This window comes from Myxine glutinosa, chromosome 1 (assembly GCF_964187855.1).
Source record: "Myxine glutinosa chromosome 1, kmMyxGlut1.1, whole genome shotgun sequence".
NCBI classification, from domain to species: domain Eukaryota; kingdom Metazoa; phylum Chordata; class Myxini; order Myxiniformes; family Myxinidae; genus Myxine; species Myxine glutinosa.
In genome coordinates, this window is record NC_136261.1 from 435,938,318 (window position 1) to 435,956,870 (window position 18,553).

An 18,553-nucleotide genomic window follows, 5' to 3' on the forward strand; every position below is an offset into this window, starting at 1 on the left:
TGATATCGATGAGGAGACTCAATGCAAACATATGAAAAGCAGAGATACAAGTATTAGTGAAGAAGAAATAACAACTCGTATTAGTACCAATAAAGAATTTGATGAAATATTTAAAGAAAAGGATTTATTTCAACACATTTACTATAATGATGAAGAAAAGGAAAATTTTCCCATTGACCTTTACAATTCATTAAATGATATTTTTCAATAAATAAATACAGAAAATGAATACCGAAGAAAGAGCAAGAAAGTTTAAAGAACATCAAGAGTTGGTTTCAAAAGTTGTAAAACAACAGGAAGAGATAAAGAAGAAACGGAGGCAGAAACTATCTGGTGAAGAAGCCTTTGAAAGAAAACAAGAGAATTTTTTTAAACCGCTTTTAAAAACTCAACACCCTGCAGTTCCCACGGTAGAATTTACTCCGAAAAAACTTCAAATGCTCAAAGATTTTAGTCAGATAACAAAACAAGAACTTGGAAAATTAGAATATAATGATGAATAATTATTTCAGAAACTTGAGGAGGTAAATCAACCCCCTAATTATGTTGTGGAAGCTCTTCAAAGCAATGAATATTCGGCGGGTTCAAAAACCAGAGCAGGTCTCATTCCAACAGAAGAACCAGCACAGTTCCATCTTGTGAAAGAAAAGTTATTGATATTTGATGATAAATTGGTGTTCTTAAGTTCTGCTCAACAAATGTTGAATTAACTCCAAGATTAATGTTTCTTCTAACAAACTCCGGATTCAGTGGTTCAAAATATTTTGAGGAACCACTTGATATGGAAAGAGAGGAAGATAGAGAGTATATTGAGTTGCTAAACGCACTTGATTATGGAGTTTCTGTTGCTGGTAAAAGTAAGAAGAATGAGAAGGAGAAACATATTTTTCCATTAAAATACATGGGTCAGGGTTTCAACAATTTTAATGCTATATAAATACAAGTATGGAAGCGATTGATAGTATCTATGATTTGGATGATACGATTATCATTTCAAACTCCACTAAAAAGGAAGACTATTTTAAGGTAAATGCTATAACAGGAACAGACTGGAATTCAAACGGAACAAAAAGTTTTGAAATAAATAATCAACAAACTTACTTGAATATAGCTGATAGTTTCTTGCTGTGTAAATTTAAATTCACTAAGGCTGGGAATGATACTAATGCTACACTCGAAAATGATTTCTTCTGGAAAATGTTTGATAGTGTCCGCCTGTATATTGGAACACAAGAGGTTGAAGCGGTTACTTATGTCTCTGCTACATCTGAAATGATGAAATTTACATGATATTCGTTTAGTGATAGAATGGGTAAGGGAGCTGTTGAAGGTTTTATTCCTGATATGTCAACGGGAACAAATGCTGACCCTGGTTATAGTCAAAGGAAGTCACTGTATAATGATGATACAAAAGCAGAGAATAGTTTTACCACAGCAGTACTTCTGAAAGGTATATTTGGATTTTGTGATTATGATAAAGTTTTGTATGGTCTTAAAATTAGATTTCAACTACAAAGGAATGATAATGTAAATAGGTTGCTTTTTGGGGCTCAAAATGCTTTAGGAGACAATAATAAATTTGTTATTAATGATTTGTGTGGGTATATCAGTGAATATACTCCTAATCTTAAAACGGAAGAGATGTTACATAGAAGACTTAACTCAAAGAAACCACGAAATGTATCATACCTTAAAAGAAGATGTCAACATGTTAAACTGGAACACACTACCGACACTTGGAATTTGGGTGTTTTGGCAGGAAAACCACGATACCTATGGCTCATTTTTTAAAAACCAGATGGAGATGAAGGTACTGATAAGAATAATGCACTGAGTGATAATGTTAAGGTGAAACAACTTCGGGTTTCTCTTGATGGTACATTTTACCTGCGAGATAGATTGGAAATCAATTGGGAAAAAAATGATTATGCAGAAGCCGACAAGTCTTACCAAAAGGTGTGTGAAAGCAATGGTAATAATGATCCTATTTTGGATATGGTTGCGTTTCAAAAACTTTATACAATCTATGCAATTGACCTGAGTTCTCAAAAGGAAACTATAAAGTCTAATGGAGTGGATACTTCTCTATACATTGAAAGAGGGGAGAGTGAAGAAGTTGATGCTTATTGTTTACTTTTGGAAGAAACAGAATTACAGATTAATACAGATAATGGTGTTATGATTAATATCACATAGGTTTTTTGTCATAAATAAATGAGTAGGAAAGAACCGGTATATGTTAATCAAATCAATCTTAACAAATTAACATCTTGTATTCCAAATCAAAAGCCTTGTATTATTAATGTTAATACAATTCAAAGAAAAGGAGCAGTAAGAATTGATGTTTTACTCACAAGAGAGCAGGTAAAAACACTAAATGATGCTGGTTCACTTAAAATTAAAATGACAAAACCTATGTTAAAGAAATATTCAATACAAGAGGGAGGATTTTTCCAGTTTCCAATTCCTTTATTTGCTGGTTTAAGTGCGGCGGGAGCATTGACTCGTGGTATTTCAGCAGCGGTAAAAACTGCTAACGAAAGGAAGGCACAACTAAAAGCTCAAAAAGAATTGGAAAGACATAACAAAGAGTTGGAGAAACAAATTAGTGGAAGTGGTGTAAATGTAGATTTTGCTCAAAAACTTGAAAGTCTACCTGATAAAGCCAGATTGTTAGTTGGAGATATGCTTTCCTCTATCGCTCAAGCGGGTGTTAAACTAACTAAATGGTGTAATGGATTGTATCTTTCTCATAAATAAATGGATAAATGGTTTAAACAATTTGGAAAGCATACAACGTCAAATATAGAACTAACTAAGTATTGTAAAAAACTAAAAATGGATAACGTGGTAATCTGTATGAGAGATGAATTAATACATATAAATAAGAATACAAAGAATATTATTATGAATTTAGACACACAGAATGGTTCTCATTGGGTTTGTATTCATAATAGTCAGGATAAATATTATTTTGATAGTTATGGTATGCCACCACCTGTTGAAGTAATACAATTCTTACAGAATGGTGTTTATCAAACATTTCAAGTTCAAAAATAAATTCTAAATGTTGTGGTCAATTATGTTTATATGTATTATTTCAACTCAACAATAATGAAAATTTTTATGATGTCATTTTAAATCTAATATAAATGACTTATGTTGGAAAAGATGGTTCTATCTTTGGAGAATCCTCTCAGGATATCGATTTATCAAATTATTATACAAAGGCACAGGCTGAACGACAAAAATATAGTATAAGTAAAAATATTAATATGAAGAATACTTATAAATTAATCAATTATCCAAACCCTACAGATGCGAATGACTTAATTAGATTCAGTGATTTATCACAATATATATATATATATCAGGATAACAGCACGTTTTGTGAAACAAGTAAAATTTACAACCACAACACCTGGTTATACTGAACATACACCTTTCCTCATTCAATTTAACTACCTGCTTGCAATTGAATTTTATAAAGAAGGACATATAGTTAACCTGCGAATTAATAAATGGGGGTATGATATGCCTGATTTAGGGTATAATTGGTCTTTTTCAATAAACTTAGAAGACCTACATGATTTGAATCAGTCTCATAAAGAAGAATATTATCCGCTTGGTGAGGATAAGGATTTATGTGGAAGTACAATTAGTAAACAACAAATGAATGATTTTAAGAAAAGAAAAATATATGATAGTATAGCGATGGTTAGCATGACAAAGAAGGATGGTAATGAGATAAGGATAGAAAGCCGAGGAATACAAACCAATTTGGTAGTGGGAAGATGGGGTGGTATTACCTGTCATAATATTAATCTCACATATATATCTGATACGTAAATGGCAGGAAAAAGACTACAAGAGAATTATAATTTTTGTATTCAGGGATACCTACAAGAAAAGGGAGCTCGGTATTACATACCTTATGATTTGGAGCATATACATGGGAATTTTATCATAAAAAACTGGCCTTATACTGATATTGCTAAACCCACAAATAGAGACTTGTTTAAAATATTAAATAAAAATGAACTTCTCAAAGTTGTGAAATATAAAACTCTTTTAGAAATCATCAAAAATCTTATTGGTATCCCATTATGAGAAAAATAATTATACATACAAGAATATCTCAAAATCCAGATGAGTATATGTATAATATTCTTTGGGGCTCAAATTCAAGGGTAGCAAGGGATGAGGAAGGAGTTGAGGAGAAGGAGGAAAGGGAGAAGGAAGAGAGGGAGGGAAGAGAGAGGTGTGAAATCAGTGAGATTCGTAAAAGATTGAATGTATTACAGCAAGAAGATCAATCTCAACTCACCGAAGAGGAAAATAAAGAAAGAATGAATGCTGTGAAAATATTGATTTTAAAAATTGCTGAGATGGATGAGGAAGGAGTTGAAGAAGAGAAGGAACAAAGAGAGAAAAAGGAGGAGGAAAGGGAGAAAAAGGAGGAGGAGATGGAGGAAAGGGAGAAAAGAGAGAAGGAGGAGAGGGAGCAAAGAGAGAGGGAGGAAAAATATAAAAAGATGGAAATCAGTGAGATAAATAAAAGATTGAAGGTATTACAGCAAATAAATCAAACAACGCACTGAGGAGGAAAATAAAGAAATGAAAAGTCTAATGGAAATATTATTTTCAAGAATAACGACGTCAATGTCTTCACTTTCAGGGAGGAGATTTAAACGAGAAAGTGGGGATAAAGAACAGGATGAAGGGAAAGATTATGTGGTTGATGATGTTGGTGTTATGGACTTTAGTTAGTTTTATTTGTAAATAAATGGAGGAGAGAGTGAAGGCATTCCTTAGGATTCTTTATGTTTTAAAAATAAAGATTGTAATGTTTATGTTTAAAACCAAAAAGGTTTTGATACTCTGTCGGAATTTTTCTGATAAATAAATATGAGTTATTGTCTCAAATGTAAAAAGAAAACTAAATCTAAAAATATCTCTTATGTTAAAGCTAAAAATAATAGAGTTTATCAAAAAGGAATATGTCAAGTGTGTGGCTCTAAAAAGTGCCAATTCATCTCTCCTAAAAGTGGAGGAGACATAAAAACGTTTCTGTCAGGAAGTAAATTTACAACAACTGGAATTCCAGGGGAATTACACCTTCCAGGGTATTCTTTCTGTGGTCCAGGAACAAACTTGGATAAAAGATTAGATGAGGTTGACAATCCTAAACCTTGGTCTAAACCTATAAATAGGGTTGATGAAGTGTGTATGAAGCATGATATTGCTTATGGGAATACCACTACATTGGATGAAAAACATGAAGCAGACAGAGAAATGTTGTATAATTTGTCTTTGATACGAAATCCTACGTTGAGAGAGAAAGTTGATAGGTTTATTGTAAAAAAAAATGATGTGCTAAATTTAAACTTGGTCTTGGTGATTCCCCAAAAAACTATTAAACTCCAATGATGTCATCAAGACTGAGGAGCTTTTGGCTCATGAATTACATAAACCCATAATCACAAAGTTTAAAAGAAGCAAAGTTATTCTAAATACACCGACCACATATGGTCCGCTGATTTAATCGAACTAAATAATGATAAGGGATACACGTATGCTTTAACCGTTATTGATTTGAGGAGTAGATTTGCCTGGGTTGTTCCTTTGAAAAACAAAAGGGGTAATACTCTTATGTTAGCTTTCAGTGGAATATTTAGTAAAAGTAAAAGAAAACCAAAGAAGTTATGGACTGACGACGGAACAGAGTTCTATAACAAAATATTCATGAAATTTCTTAAGGGGGAGGGAATTAAATTATACAGCACCTTTAATGAAGGAAAAGCAGTTGTTATTGAGCGTTTTAATCGTACTTTGAAAGAGAAATTATATAAAAAATTCACACAACTCGGTTCTCAACAATGGGTATATTTAATTCAGGATATTGTAGATAATTACAATAATACAGTTCATTCATCAACAAAATCAAAACCATCAGAATCATTTACAAAGTTAGAATATGAGAAGGAGATTAATTTGAGAAAACCCATGTTCAAAGTCGGTGATATTGTAAGAATATACAGATGGAAAAGCCATTTTGAGAAAGGTTATACAAAAAAATGGACTAATGAATTATTCAAAATCGTTGATGTAATGGATACAGTCCCTTGGACTTACAAATTATATGATATGAATGGGGAAGAAATCTTGGGTTCATTTTACTCACAAGAATTACAAAAAACAAAACTGATAAACCATTAAACAACAACCATCCATATATAAGTGATAAGATAACGGGGTTAGGGATTTTAAGGGCTACCGCCACCTTTTTATAAATAAAAAATGATAGAACCAAGTATTAACCAGACTAAAGGGTGGAGGTGTAATCAACCTTGGTATATAAATGGTAAACATAACGAATGTGAAAAATATCAAATAGGTATAATTGAAAAGGCAACTGGTAAAAAAGTTCACAAAACAAATAAGAGAATTAATTTAAATACCGGTGAGTTGGGTAAAAAAGATGGAAATATTTTTGAGTGGACGGAAAACTTTGATGGTTGTCAGGAAAATATATACTTTAATTTAAAAATGGTGTGTGGCACTGGAGGAGCTCAAACAAGAACATTGAGGGAGGTTTATCATTTTATCTTAGCTCAGTTAAAATATCTTAATAAAGAACCAAACTCAAACATCTTTTTTGTTAATGTATTAGATGGTGATGGTAGTGGTAAGATAATTAAATTATTTCCCACGCATAAACAAATATTTGTAGGGTCATTGTTTGAGTGGTCAACTCAGGATCATTGATATTAAGAGAGTGAGAGGGAGCAAATATTCATAGGATCATTGTTTGAGTGGTCTAATGAACAACATTGAGAATAAGAGTATGTCAAAAGGCTAAAAGGTTCGTAAAGAACAGGGTGGGAGAAATAGAGGTGTTTCGGGGAAATGAGGGTGAGAAAAATTAACATGTAAGTCAATGGGAAAATGAGGGTGGTCCAGGAACATTATTATCCTACTACCACCTTATCATTCCAACATGTCACAAGAAGGGGCATTCTTGGGGAAAATGTCAGGGGCATAGAAAAGACCACTCCATATGGTATGTGCCATGTGGCAAACTATCGAAAAGAAAGGACATTCCATATCTTGTATAAAATGCCAAACAATACAAAATAAGGGACATTCAAAAATATCGCGTGCATGCTGGACTACCCTTGTGTTCTTAGGAGGAACCAAGTAATGTTCTAGGAATGATCATATGAAGGGGTGCCCTCCCTCTAGCAAATGAAATACATTTACTTCTTCATGCAGCTGTATGATTCAAATTGGCATTTTTCCCCAAGAATATCCCTTCTTTTCTATTGTGTGCCACATGGCATGTACCATACAGAGGGATCTTTTCTTTAGTTTGTCACATGGCATATACCATATAAAGGGGCCTTTTCTATATTTTGCAACAAACCATATAAAAGGGCCTTTCCCATGCCACTGGCATTTTTTCCCAAGAACATATAATTATATAGATATATCAATCGTGAATTGGTTGAAAATTGACGATTTATGTCACCGTAATCTAAGACCTATTTCCCTCAAAAACAACCCGCTTCCAGCTTTGCGTGCCACTGATGCAGTGCCCCCTGTTTCCGGGAGGCTGGTACCCATTTTGCCGACTTCAAAAGGATTACAGGCCGAGTCAACCCACGTGGTGTTATTTTAACGGCGTGACCCTAACATCTTCAAGCAGCCACATTAACCATGAAGCCAACACCAGGATTAGTTTCACAGGTAACAAAGTAGAACGACACTCGGATCGCACAAACCTCCACCAGGATAAACAGTTAACGTTTTGTATCCACTGATAGACCGGATCTGGATTCGGACCTGAACCTAATACTAAACAGCTGCTTCTTCTTCTTCATCATCTTCTTCTCTCGCTTACCCATCTCATCCCAAAGTTTCGTCATAATCCATCCACAAGTTTTTTTTTTGTTGTTGTTTTATTTTTGTATACAAGATCGAGGCTCGTGAAAGAGCGAACATTAATCACACAGAAAGACAAACAGACACACAAAACAAATAACATCGGGAGCGGTAGACAAGATGGGGAGAGAGGGGGAAGGACACAAACACAACATTTGAGAGCAGGGACCGAGAGACATGGAGACATCGAGAGAACTGTGGGAGGGAGAGGGCTTTGTGGGGAAGGCATGGGAAGGGGGGGGGGGGGGGTGGGAGAGGTATAAAACATATGGACACTGCCAAGACTTCCAGGAAAGAAGTTGGAATTTCAAACAAGGTGGATCTGGGGTGAATTAGTGGGGGTAGAAAAGATCAAGGTTTTGGATGGGGGAAGATAAGAGATGGTGGTGAACAGCTGTTTTGAAGACCTGGAGGGAGGAGTGTGATTGAAGTGAGTGTGGGAGTTTGTTCCAGAGGCGGGAGAAAAGAGGAATGAAAGAGTGAAGGTGAGCAGAGAGCCGAGATTTCGGCAGTTTAACCATCAGAGGGTGGCTGGCAGATCTTTTGCGACCTGTAGGAATATTTAGGGGACAGAGCACAGAGAGAGCTGGGGGAGCAAGGCCGGAGAGGAGTCGGTAGAAGACAGAAAGACCACCTACCTGCCTGCGGTGAGTGAGTGAAAGGCCCTCAGAGATAGCTTCATCGCGGGAGATTCCAATGATTCTGAAAGCTTTGGATTCAACAGCGTGAAGCTGAGCCAGGTGTGAGGCAGGAGCACCAGCCCATAGGGGAGAACAGTATTCCATTGAGCTGCGGATGAAAGCCTTGGATGTGGTGAGGAGCTCAGGTGTGCCTAGGAAGGACTTCGCACGACAGAGGATGCCCAGTCAGCGACTAGCTTTGGAGGTCAGCTTGGAAATGTGGTTTTCCCAAGAAAGATCATGGCAGATGGTGAGACCCAAAAGCTTGAGCGACAGAACTTCTTGGAGAGGATTGTTGAGAAAGTAGATGGGAGGGTTGTCCAGTCGATCTTTTCGGAGAGACATAGTAAGAGTGTGAGATTTGTCAGGATTGAAAGACATGTTCCACATGTTTGACCAGTCTGTGATTTTGTCCAGGTCTTCAGAGAGTGGGGAGGCTGCAGACTGCCGATCTGAGGGAAGAGGAATGGAGCGGCAGAGAGTGGAGTCATCAGCAAAGAGATACAGAGGATTTTCCAGAGAGTCGGAGAGATCATTGATAAAGACCAGAAAAAGCACAGGGCACAGCACACTGCCTTGGGGAACTCCAGCCTGAACGGGAAGGGGAGATGAGAGAAATCCATTCAGGGCCACACGTTGACTACCACCAGAGAGGAAGTCCACAAGCCATGCATGGAGATTTCCATGGATACCATAGGAGGAGAGTTTGGTGAGCAGAGCTGGGTGCCAGACCATATCGAAGGCACGTGATATGTCAAGGGAGACAGCTCTGATTTCCTGTTTGGCATTGAGGACCTCCATCCATTGTTGAGACAGCAGAAGCAGCATGTCCAGAGTAGAGTGACCTGGTCTGAAACCAAATTGATGATCAGAGATCAAGCCATTGGAGAAGAGGAAAGATTTCATATCCGAAGCAATGATGGATTCCATGACTTTGCTGATAATTGGGAGCAGGCTGATTGGTCTGTAGTTGCAAGGATCTGTTTTTGCACCTTTTTTGTGTAAAGCGGTAATGTTTGCTGATTTCCAGGATGCTGGCAGATGACCTTGAGCAAAAGATAGGGTGAAAAGAACAGAGAGGGTGAGATAGAGCGGCAGAGCAGGATTTTAGGACCCGTGGGCTGATGCCATCTGGTCCAGTTGCAGAATCAGAGTCGAGGTTTGACAAAAACTCCTCCACCTTGTCAGGAGAGAAGGTCACAGAGTCCAGGAGCAGTTTGGTTCGACTGGGAAAGGTGGGAACAGAGAGAGAGAGGTTTGGGACTAAGGATTTTGAGGCAAACACAGATTTGAGGCATAAACTCTGACATATTGTGCTTTTTATTTTTATATATGTATGTGTTTAATCATAATGTTTGCCCTGAAGGAGTCCGGGCTCCAGCATGATACGGACAAAAGGATGGCAAGGCACAAACTCGTCCGAGAAGATGTTTATTCATAAAACCAACTCGGGAACACTGTCAAGCCCGTTTATCGGGCTGCCTTATAAAGCAAAACCAAAAACCCAAACCGAAACCGAAAGCCACGCCTCTCAAGCGAGGCGTGCTTCGGTGGTCACGTGATCCACAGGTGTAGCTCATTATGCGTGGCACGCTTTGGCGGTCACGTGACCAGCCACTCTGGTGCCGGGGATCCCCGCCGGTGACGTCGCCGGCTGGAGCAAGGAGATTCCGATGCCGGTCTTGCTTGGGGGACCCATGGGTCGCTACACACGCCCCCCCAGAATGGACTTGGTCCAGGGAGGTCAACCTGAGGGGGGTCCGGATGACCCAACCGAAACGACCCCTGGCCAGTCGTGGGGGTGGGGGGTCCGGTGTGGTGGTGGGTGGTCGGACAGGGGGTGCAGGACGGGTGGGCAGCCGAGGGGCTGGGCAAGTCCTCGGGGGAAGCTGCCGAGGTTCCTCGCGGGCCTCCCGAGGTTGCAGTTCGCGGGTGCAGTGCCGAGAAGGCTCGAGCGGTGCATGCAAAAAGCGGGTGAGCCAACCGAGGGGCTGGTCAAGGCCTCGGGGGAGGCTGCCGAGGTCCCTCGCGGGCCTCCCGAGGATGCGGGGCTGGTCAAGGCCTCGGGGGATGCAGTGGACGGGGGGTGGCTGAGGGCCGGGCAAGTCCTCGGGGGAGGCTGCCGAGGTTCCTCGCGGGCCTCCCGAGGTTGCAGTTCGCGGGTGCAGTGCTGAGAAGGCTCGAGCGGTGCACGCGAAAAGCGAGCGAGCCAACCGAGGGGCTGGTCAAGGCCTTGGGGGAGGCTGCCGAGGTTCCTCGCAGGCCTCCCGAGGATGCAGGGTCGGAGAAGTAGTTGCGGTTGTAGTTGTAGTAGTTGCGCGAGGGTGACGAAGCGGCCGTGCCTTCGGAGGGTCTTGGAGTAGGCTCGCCCCTCTGGTCGTAGAGGAGAAGCCGAGCGCGGTGCGCGAACCTCATAGTCATGGCCATCGTCGTTTCCGAAACTCCGGCATTTCAAAACTGCGTTCGAAACTGCGCCCGAAGCCGTGCGGGAGAAGCCGGCGTCACCAGCTTAGGTGGCTTCCCTGGCTAGGGCGTGCTTGCCATGTCCGTTCGCAGCCCCCGCATCTATGTGGGGGCAGTCGGGGTTGCGTGTTCAAATTCGGGGTCACCAGTGAAGGAGTCCTGGCTCCAGCATGATACGGACAAAAGGATGGCAAGGCACAAACTCATCCGAGAAGATGTTTATTCGTAAAACCAACTCGGGAACACTGTCAAGCCTGTTTATCGGGCTGCCTTATAAAGCAAAACCAAAAACCCAAACCGAAACCGAAAGCCACGCCTCTCAAGCGAGGCGTGCTTCGGTGGTCACGTCATCCACAGGTGTAGCTCATTATACCCGCACGCGCGGCACGCTTTGGCGGTCACGTGACCAGCCACTCTGGTGCCGGGGATCCCCGCTGGTGATGTCACCCGCTGGAGCAAGGAGATTCTGATGCCGGTCTTGCTTGGGGGACCCATGGGTCGCTACAGCCCTATATCTCTGTTAATATTATATGAAGAATCACTTCAAATGATCGTTTTACAGAATATCTTTCTCAGTATTAATAATAAAATGAGAAACTCTGAACAAACCTTTTCCTCAGAAGATCCGAACCGATCACTGTTTCAGCTGCTTGTGGAAAAGGACAGGAAGCCGATGTTAATTCAAGAAAGCCAGGTTCCACGTGCAGAACGAAAGTGACTCCGGAAGTCCATCGCCCACGTATTACCATGCATGCCATAATCACCAAATCGGCGGTGTATGTGTTTTGCAACAAGTTAACACCATAACAACTGTTATGTTTGGAATTCACATGTTATAATTCACGTGTAATTTATGTTTCGAATTCACACGTTATAATTCAAATGTTGGGAAAACGGAAGTGACGTGGGGCTTGGAGAGTGGGAGGAGCTGAGTGGACACGGGGTTTTTTTGAGGTCCAATGGGCATGCTGCGCTGTGTTGCAAATTTCTAATTAAACCGTTGATGTTACAACAAGTACGTTTCGTGTGATTGCTCGATACAACTAGATGGTATTCATAGCATACTTACCCTGCACATAGTGGGGCAACTTAGAATAACAATTGTGCATTTTGTGAGGAAGGCACCAAATTTGGCACACTAGTAGCCTATTGAAGGAGCTGTGCTCCAACGCGAGTCAAAAGAATTGACGTGACCAAAGACGGAAATTCGTCCGAGTTGCTTTATTACACGTATCAAACTCGGGTACTCTGAAAAGCCCGTTTATCGGGCAGCAATATATATACACATTTATGCTGGAGCGTTTGCCCGGGAAAAGCGAGACCGGGCATGCCCGGGTGTCAAGGGCGAGTCCTGGAAAGGCGAGTCTGGACATGCCCGGGCGCCCTGGACGTGGCCTGGCAAGTCGAGGCTGGGCGTGCCCGGGCGCTCTGGGCGAGCCCTGGAAAGGCGAGAGCGGGCATGCCCGGACGCTCTGGGCGAGCCCTGGAAAGGCGAGAGCGGGCATGCCCGGGAAGGACGAGACCGGGCGTGCCCGGGAGGTTCGGGCGTGCCTGGGAACAGCGAGTCCGGGCATGCCCGGGAGAGGCGCGTCTGGGCCTGTCCGGACGAGCCCGGCATGGCGATTGCACCCTGGCCTCGTCCTGGCAGGTGCAAGGCGATTGTGTACATCCAGCGGGAACCGCTACACATGCCCCTCCAGAATCGACCTGCACCGGCAGGGTCAATTTAAGGGGGGTCCAGATGACCCGGCCGAAGCGACCCCTGGAGGGTCGTGGGGGGGGGGGGTCCGATGTGGTGGTGGGTGGTCGAGCGGGGGGAACTGTGGACGGGGGGCGGCCTCGCCGCGGAGGAAGGGCCAACCGTGGTGGTCGGTCGACGTCCACGTGCGCCGGTTTGAGGGGAGGCCACCCCCCCCTGTCCATCAGAAGGTTGTATGTTCAGATCACGTCGGGGTCACCAGTGAAGGAGCTGTGCTCCAACGCGAGTCGAAAGAATTGACGCGACCAAAGACGGAAATTCGTGCGAGTTGCTTTATTACACGTATCAAACTCGGGTACTCTGAAAAGCCCGTTTATCGGGCAGCCATATATAAACACATTCATGCCAGAGCATTTGCCCGGGAAAAGCGAGACCGGGCATGCCCGGGTGTCAAGGGCGAGTCCTGGAAAGGTGAGTCTGGACATGCCCGGGCGTCCTGGACGTGGCCTGGCAAGTCGAGGCTGGGCGTGCCCGGGCGCTCTGGGCGAGCCCTGGAAAGGCGAGAGCGGGCATGCCCGGACGCTCTGGGCGAGCCCTGGAAAGGCGAGAGCGGGCATGCCCGGAAAGGACGAGACTGGGCGTGCCCGGGAGGTTCGGGCGTGCCCGGGAACAGAGAGTCCAGGCATGCCCGGGAGAGGCGCGTCTGGGCCCGTCCGGACAAGCCCGGCATGGCGATTGCACCCTGGCTGCATCCTAGCAGGTGCAAGGCGATTGTGTCCATCCAGCGGGAACCGCTACACTATCATATTATGAAAAGATCTGGATATTGGGCCATCTCAGATTCAGAGATTTGATTTTTGCAAGATTTCGATTCGATTGGGATCGAAGAGAACACCTTCTTCGTCTTCTGTACAGTGAAGTTGCCAGCCCTGAATTCTCTGGCTACATCTGGGTGCTTCATTGGCAATGCAACCATGTCCCTCAGGTGAACAGGGACCCACCTGGCATAGTGTGTGTGGTCTAAGGCATGGAACCATGGGACCAGTTCCGTCAGGGCATCAAGGTACATCGTGAATGAAGCCTGCCACAGAGAACGCATGTCGACCAGTACCAACATCTCTAGTTCCAGCACAGTTGCCCAGTACTGAAAGTTGGGAATGTCTTCTCCTCTCTGGTGACACCAGTCTTCGAACTCAGGCAGGTCTTCTGCATCATCAGCATATGTCATACAGTGGCGTTACGCACGGTGTTGCAGGATGTGCAGTGCCGCTGCAGTGATTTGATGAGCTCTTCTTGTGCGGGTGACATGGGCAGCTCGCAGGAAGGAGTCGGCCGTACCTGGCCTTGCAATCTCAGCTTGCATATCTGCAAATCTTGCAAAAATCAAATCTCTGAATCTGAGATGGCCCAATATCCAGATCATTTCATAATATGATTGTCTACTAGTGTGCCAAATTTGGTGCTTTCCTCACAAAATGCACAATTGTTATGCTATATTTAGCTTAGCTGTCGGACTATACACACTTTGGTGGTTTTAAAATGACAGAATATGACTATTAGAAAGAAAAAATGAACATTGAAGACGACGCTGCTAAAAGAAATACACCGCTCTAACACACATCCACGAGTTTAAACTACATTTACAACAAATATGAAAACTATTTTCATATCACAATGTTAAATATAGAATATATATGAGATAATATATTTTTAAAAAGAGCCCTATCTTCCAATGGTAAAAAAATCCTTCAAAAAATTCCTGGATCCGGAATAATATCCTAAGCTTCACCAAAAACTAAGCAATTCTTCCTTATTGCAAGGGCAATCATCCCACCAACTTTCATCCAAATCCGTTCAGAACTTTTCCAGATATCTTGTTCACAAACACACGAACAAACACACGAACACACACACGAACACACACACACACTACTCCCTGGCGGGAGTAACAATGACAGAAGATGGTTCATTAGTTAATGGAATAACCCGTGAGTGCAGCAGAACGTTGCGGTTTTTTAAATCAGAACTCGTGACCCGAGCAGTGATGATACAACCAAACTACCGGAGTGGTGATGATGCAACCCAACTACCCGAGCGGTGATGATGCAACCAAACTACCCGAGGATGATGAATTCGCACGACATTTTGGGCGCTAAAAAGTTGAGATCTGGTGATCTATGAATTGAATGCAAATCGGCGCTCAGTGGGATGAGGTGTTGAATGGGTCGGGACGAGGTGTTGAGGGGGTCGGGACGAGGTGCTGAGGGTCGGGACGAGGTGTTGACAGGGTCGAGACGAGGTGTTGAGAGGGTCGGGATGAGGTGTTGAGAGGGTCGGGGCGAGGTGTTGAGAGGGTCGGGACGAGGTGTCGAGAGGTTCGGGACGAGGCGTCGAGAGGGTCGGGACGATGCATTGAGAGGGTCAGGACGAGGCGTTGAGAGGGTCGGGACGAGGTGTTGAGAGGGTCGGGATGAGGTGTTGAGGGTCGGGACGAGGTGTTGAGAGGTTCGGGATGAGGTGTTGAGAGGGTCGGGACGAGGTGTTGAGAGGGTCGGGATGAGGTGTTGAGGGTCGGGACGAGGTGTTGAGAGGTTCGGGACGAGGTGTTGAGAGGTTCGGGATGAGGTGTTGAGAGGGTCGGGACGAGGTGTTGAGAGGGTCGGGACGAGGCGTTGAGAGGATCGGGACGAGGCGTTGAGAGGGTCGGGATGAGGCGTTGAGAGGGTCGGGACGAGGCGTTGAGAGGGTCGGGACGAGGCGTTGAGAGGATCTGGACGCGACGAGGTGTTAAGAGGGTCGGGATGAGGTGTTGAGTGGGTCTCGACAAGGTGTTGAGAGGGTCGGGACGAGGTATTGAGAGGTTGTGGACGAGGTGTGGAGAGGGTGGTGATGAATTGTTGAGAGGGTGGGGAAGAGGTGTTGAGAGGATCGGGACGAGGTGTTGAGAGGGTCGGGACGAGGTGGAGAGGGTCGGGACGAGGTGGAGAGGGTCGGGTCGAGGTGTTGAGAGGGTCGTGACGAAGTGTTGAGAGGGTCGGGACGAGGTGTTGAGAGAGTCGGGACGAGGTGTTGAGAGGGTCGGGACGAGGTGTTGAGAGGGTCGGGACGAGGTGTTGAGAGGGTAGGGACGAGGTGTTGAGAGGGTGGGGACGAGGTGTTGAGAGGCTCGGGACAAGGTGTGGAGAGGATCGGGACGAGGTGTCGAGAGGGTCGGGACGAGGTGTCGAGAGGATCGGGACGACGTGTCGAGAGGATCGGGACGAGGTGTCGAGAGGATCGGGACGAGGTGTCGAGAGGGTCGGGACGAGGTGTCGAGAGGTTCGGGACGAGGTGTCGAGAGGTTCGGGACGAGGTGTCGAGAGGTTCGGGACGAGGTGTCGAGAGGTTCGGGACGAGGTGTCGAGAGGTTCGGGACGAGGTGTCGAGAGGTTCGGGATGAGGTGTCGAGAGGGTCGGGACGAGGTGTCGAGAGGGTCGGGACGAGGTGTCGAGAGGGTCGGGACGAGGTGTTGAGAGGCTCTGGACGAGGTATTGAGAGGCTCGGGGCAATGTGTTGAGAGGGTCGGGGCAATGTGTTGAGAGGGTCGGGACGAGGTGTTGAGAGCGTCAGGACGAGGTGTTGAGAGGCTCTGGACGAGGTATTGAGAGGCTCGGGGCAATGTGTTGAGAGGGTCGGGGCAATGTGTTGAGAGGGTCGGGACGAGGTGTCGAGAGGGTCAGGACGAGGTGTTGAGAGGCTCTGGACGAGGTATTGAGAGGCTCGGGGCAATGTGTTGAGAGGGTCGGGGCAATGTGTTGAGAGGGTCGGGACGAGGTGTTGAGAGCGTCAGGACGAGTTGTTGAGAGGGTCGCACTTTGACGAGGTACGGGTTTCATGTCAAATTCCTCGGTAAATGAGGGAGAGCCCCGGAGTCATCCATGGTGTGGATCCGTCCATGGAAATTTATGATATGAAGTTAAACTTTGCGGACAGTGTAGTTATCGACCCTCAAATATCCTGCAGATGTCTCAGCACAATCACGAGTAAAGATCTCAATACGGGTGTCTTGTCTTGAACTTTATTCTTCCAACAATAAAACGATCACACACACCATGAGGAAGTTACGAACTCCTATCGACACCATAGAAACGATTACAATGCAAACAAAATACCAAAAGTTAGAACAATGTCACATTATCTGATGTGCACCTCGATAGTTAAACTTTCCAATTGACAGAGACAAAGAGCATGACACATGAACTCAAAACCACGTGGTTTGGGCCCAGAAACATGAGGCTGAGGAGAGATTGAAACAAAATAATACAGAAGCTCGATAGATAAAAAAAACCTCTTGAAACCACAAAATACTTTGCTCCATGGATGTCCGACATATTTACACACTTAATTATCATGAAGGAATACCTTGTTACCTCTTTATTCTGGGCTCCAAAGACGAGTTTCGTTGCTTCGATTCGGCGGCTTCTCTTCCATTCAAAGACGTTTGGCGAATGAATAAAAGCCGTTCGACCTATTTTCGAACATGGTCTAAATAATCACACACGGACATTACAAAGTATTCCAATGCATGACTCTGGGCTTGACAATCACTTCTTGTGGTAACAAAGTGTTCAAACTAAAGTACATCGATGCAAATCAATGGTAATACACAGCACTATTTCCTGATCACGTATGTACACAAACTTGTGAGTTGTGATGCGGTCCTCGCCAAGAACACTGTCCTGTGTGACCGGAAATGCGTCATAAATTAATCAAGATAACGGTTAATTTAATTTAACATTACCAGTTGCAGTACAAATAAAATTAAAATATATCATATAATGAAGTTATATTTAACAACCAGTAACAGCAAACATAATTATTCGATGTTATTTACACCGATCCCTCTGAACCCTCGTGTGGTGAGACGCCCGCGCCACGTCAGTATCATTCAAACTTTGATTGAGGGATCTTCAAACATTGAAGCTTTTCTGATGACTGTCTCCATCCACCCTAATCCTGGTGTTGATTTAACGGTTATGGTGGAGATCTTGGGATCAGAGGGTCCTGAGTTTGAATCCCGATCAGCCAATGAATTAACACCAGGTGGGTTGATTCACCTGTCATCCTTCCGAGGTCGGCAAAATGAGTAGCCTACCAACTCACCTGGTCCTCTCTCAAGGAGGTTGGTGGCAGGATTTGCACTCCGGCTACTGTAAAACACCTCATTCTGTAGCACACACAGTGGGGTGTGTCGGGATGGTGCTGAGGTCACTTTGATGGTGTTGACGAACTCACCAACATATAGAATAAACCAGGATCTCAATGCAATCTCTTCGTTTCCATGGTGACAGACAGCTTGGTGACTTTGAGTACTTCAAAATAATTGAAAACTTTACATTATTTACTGACTGGTTTCTCCACCCAGGTCAGACTATCCTCTTCAACTAAAGTATCAAACAAGCCCGGATACGCCGCTGTTAGACTGTCTTGTTTTGTTTGTTTTTGCTTACATAGACGAGGCTCATGGAAGAACAAAAAGTTTGTTGTCGAGTGCTCGCCAAGTGTTTTAAGCACACAAGCAAGAACTTCATCAAAACCGTTGGTAAGGAACGGATGGCTTGGCAAGCGATAGCAAGCTGCTTCGTAACTGAACACACAAGCTTGACAGACCGAAGACCCTTTTGTGATTCTGCCGTTTGTGTAATAAACAAAGTATATCGCAGGTGATATTCAACCATTTACACCTTTTGTTACCTCCGCAGCCGAAGGTGGATGCAGGTTATGTTT

The 18,553-nt window shown here is 44.1% G+C and overlaps 1 protein-coding gene across 5 annotated transcripts in view; it reads right to left on the reverse strand.

Moving 5' to 3' along the window:
- LOC137419063 (uncharacterized) overlaps positions 1–18,553 on the reverse strand; it is a 1,330,575-nt gene that overhangs the window by 1,244,219 nt on the left and 67,803 nt on the right. The window contains exon 1 of one of the 5 annotated variants that reach the window (XM_078770727.1): positions 17,197–17,891. The exons of the other annotated variants lie outside the window; for them this stretch is intronic. The gene's annotated coding sequence lies outside the window, so the exon portion shown is untranslated. Of the gene's footprint in view, positions 1–17,196; positions 17,892–18,553 lie in introns of those variants that run through there. 5 annotated transcript variants of the gene reach the window in all.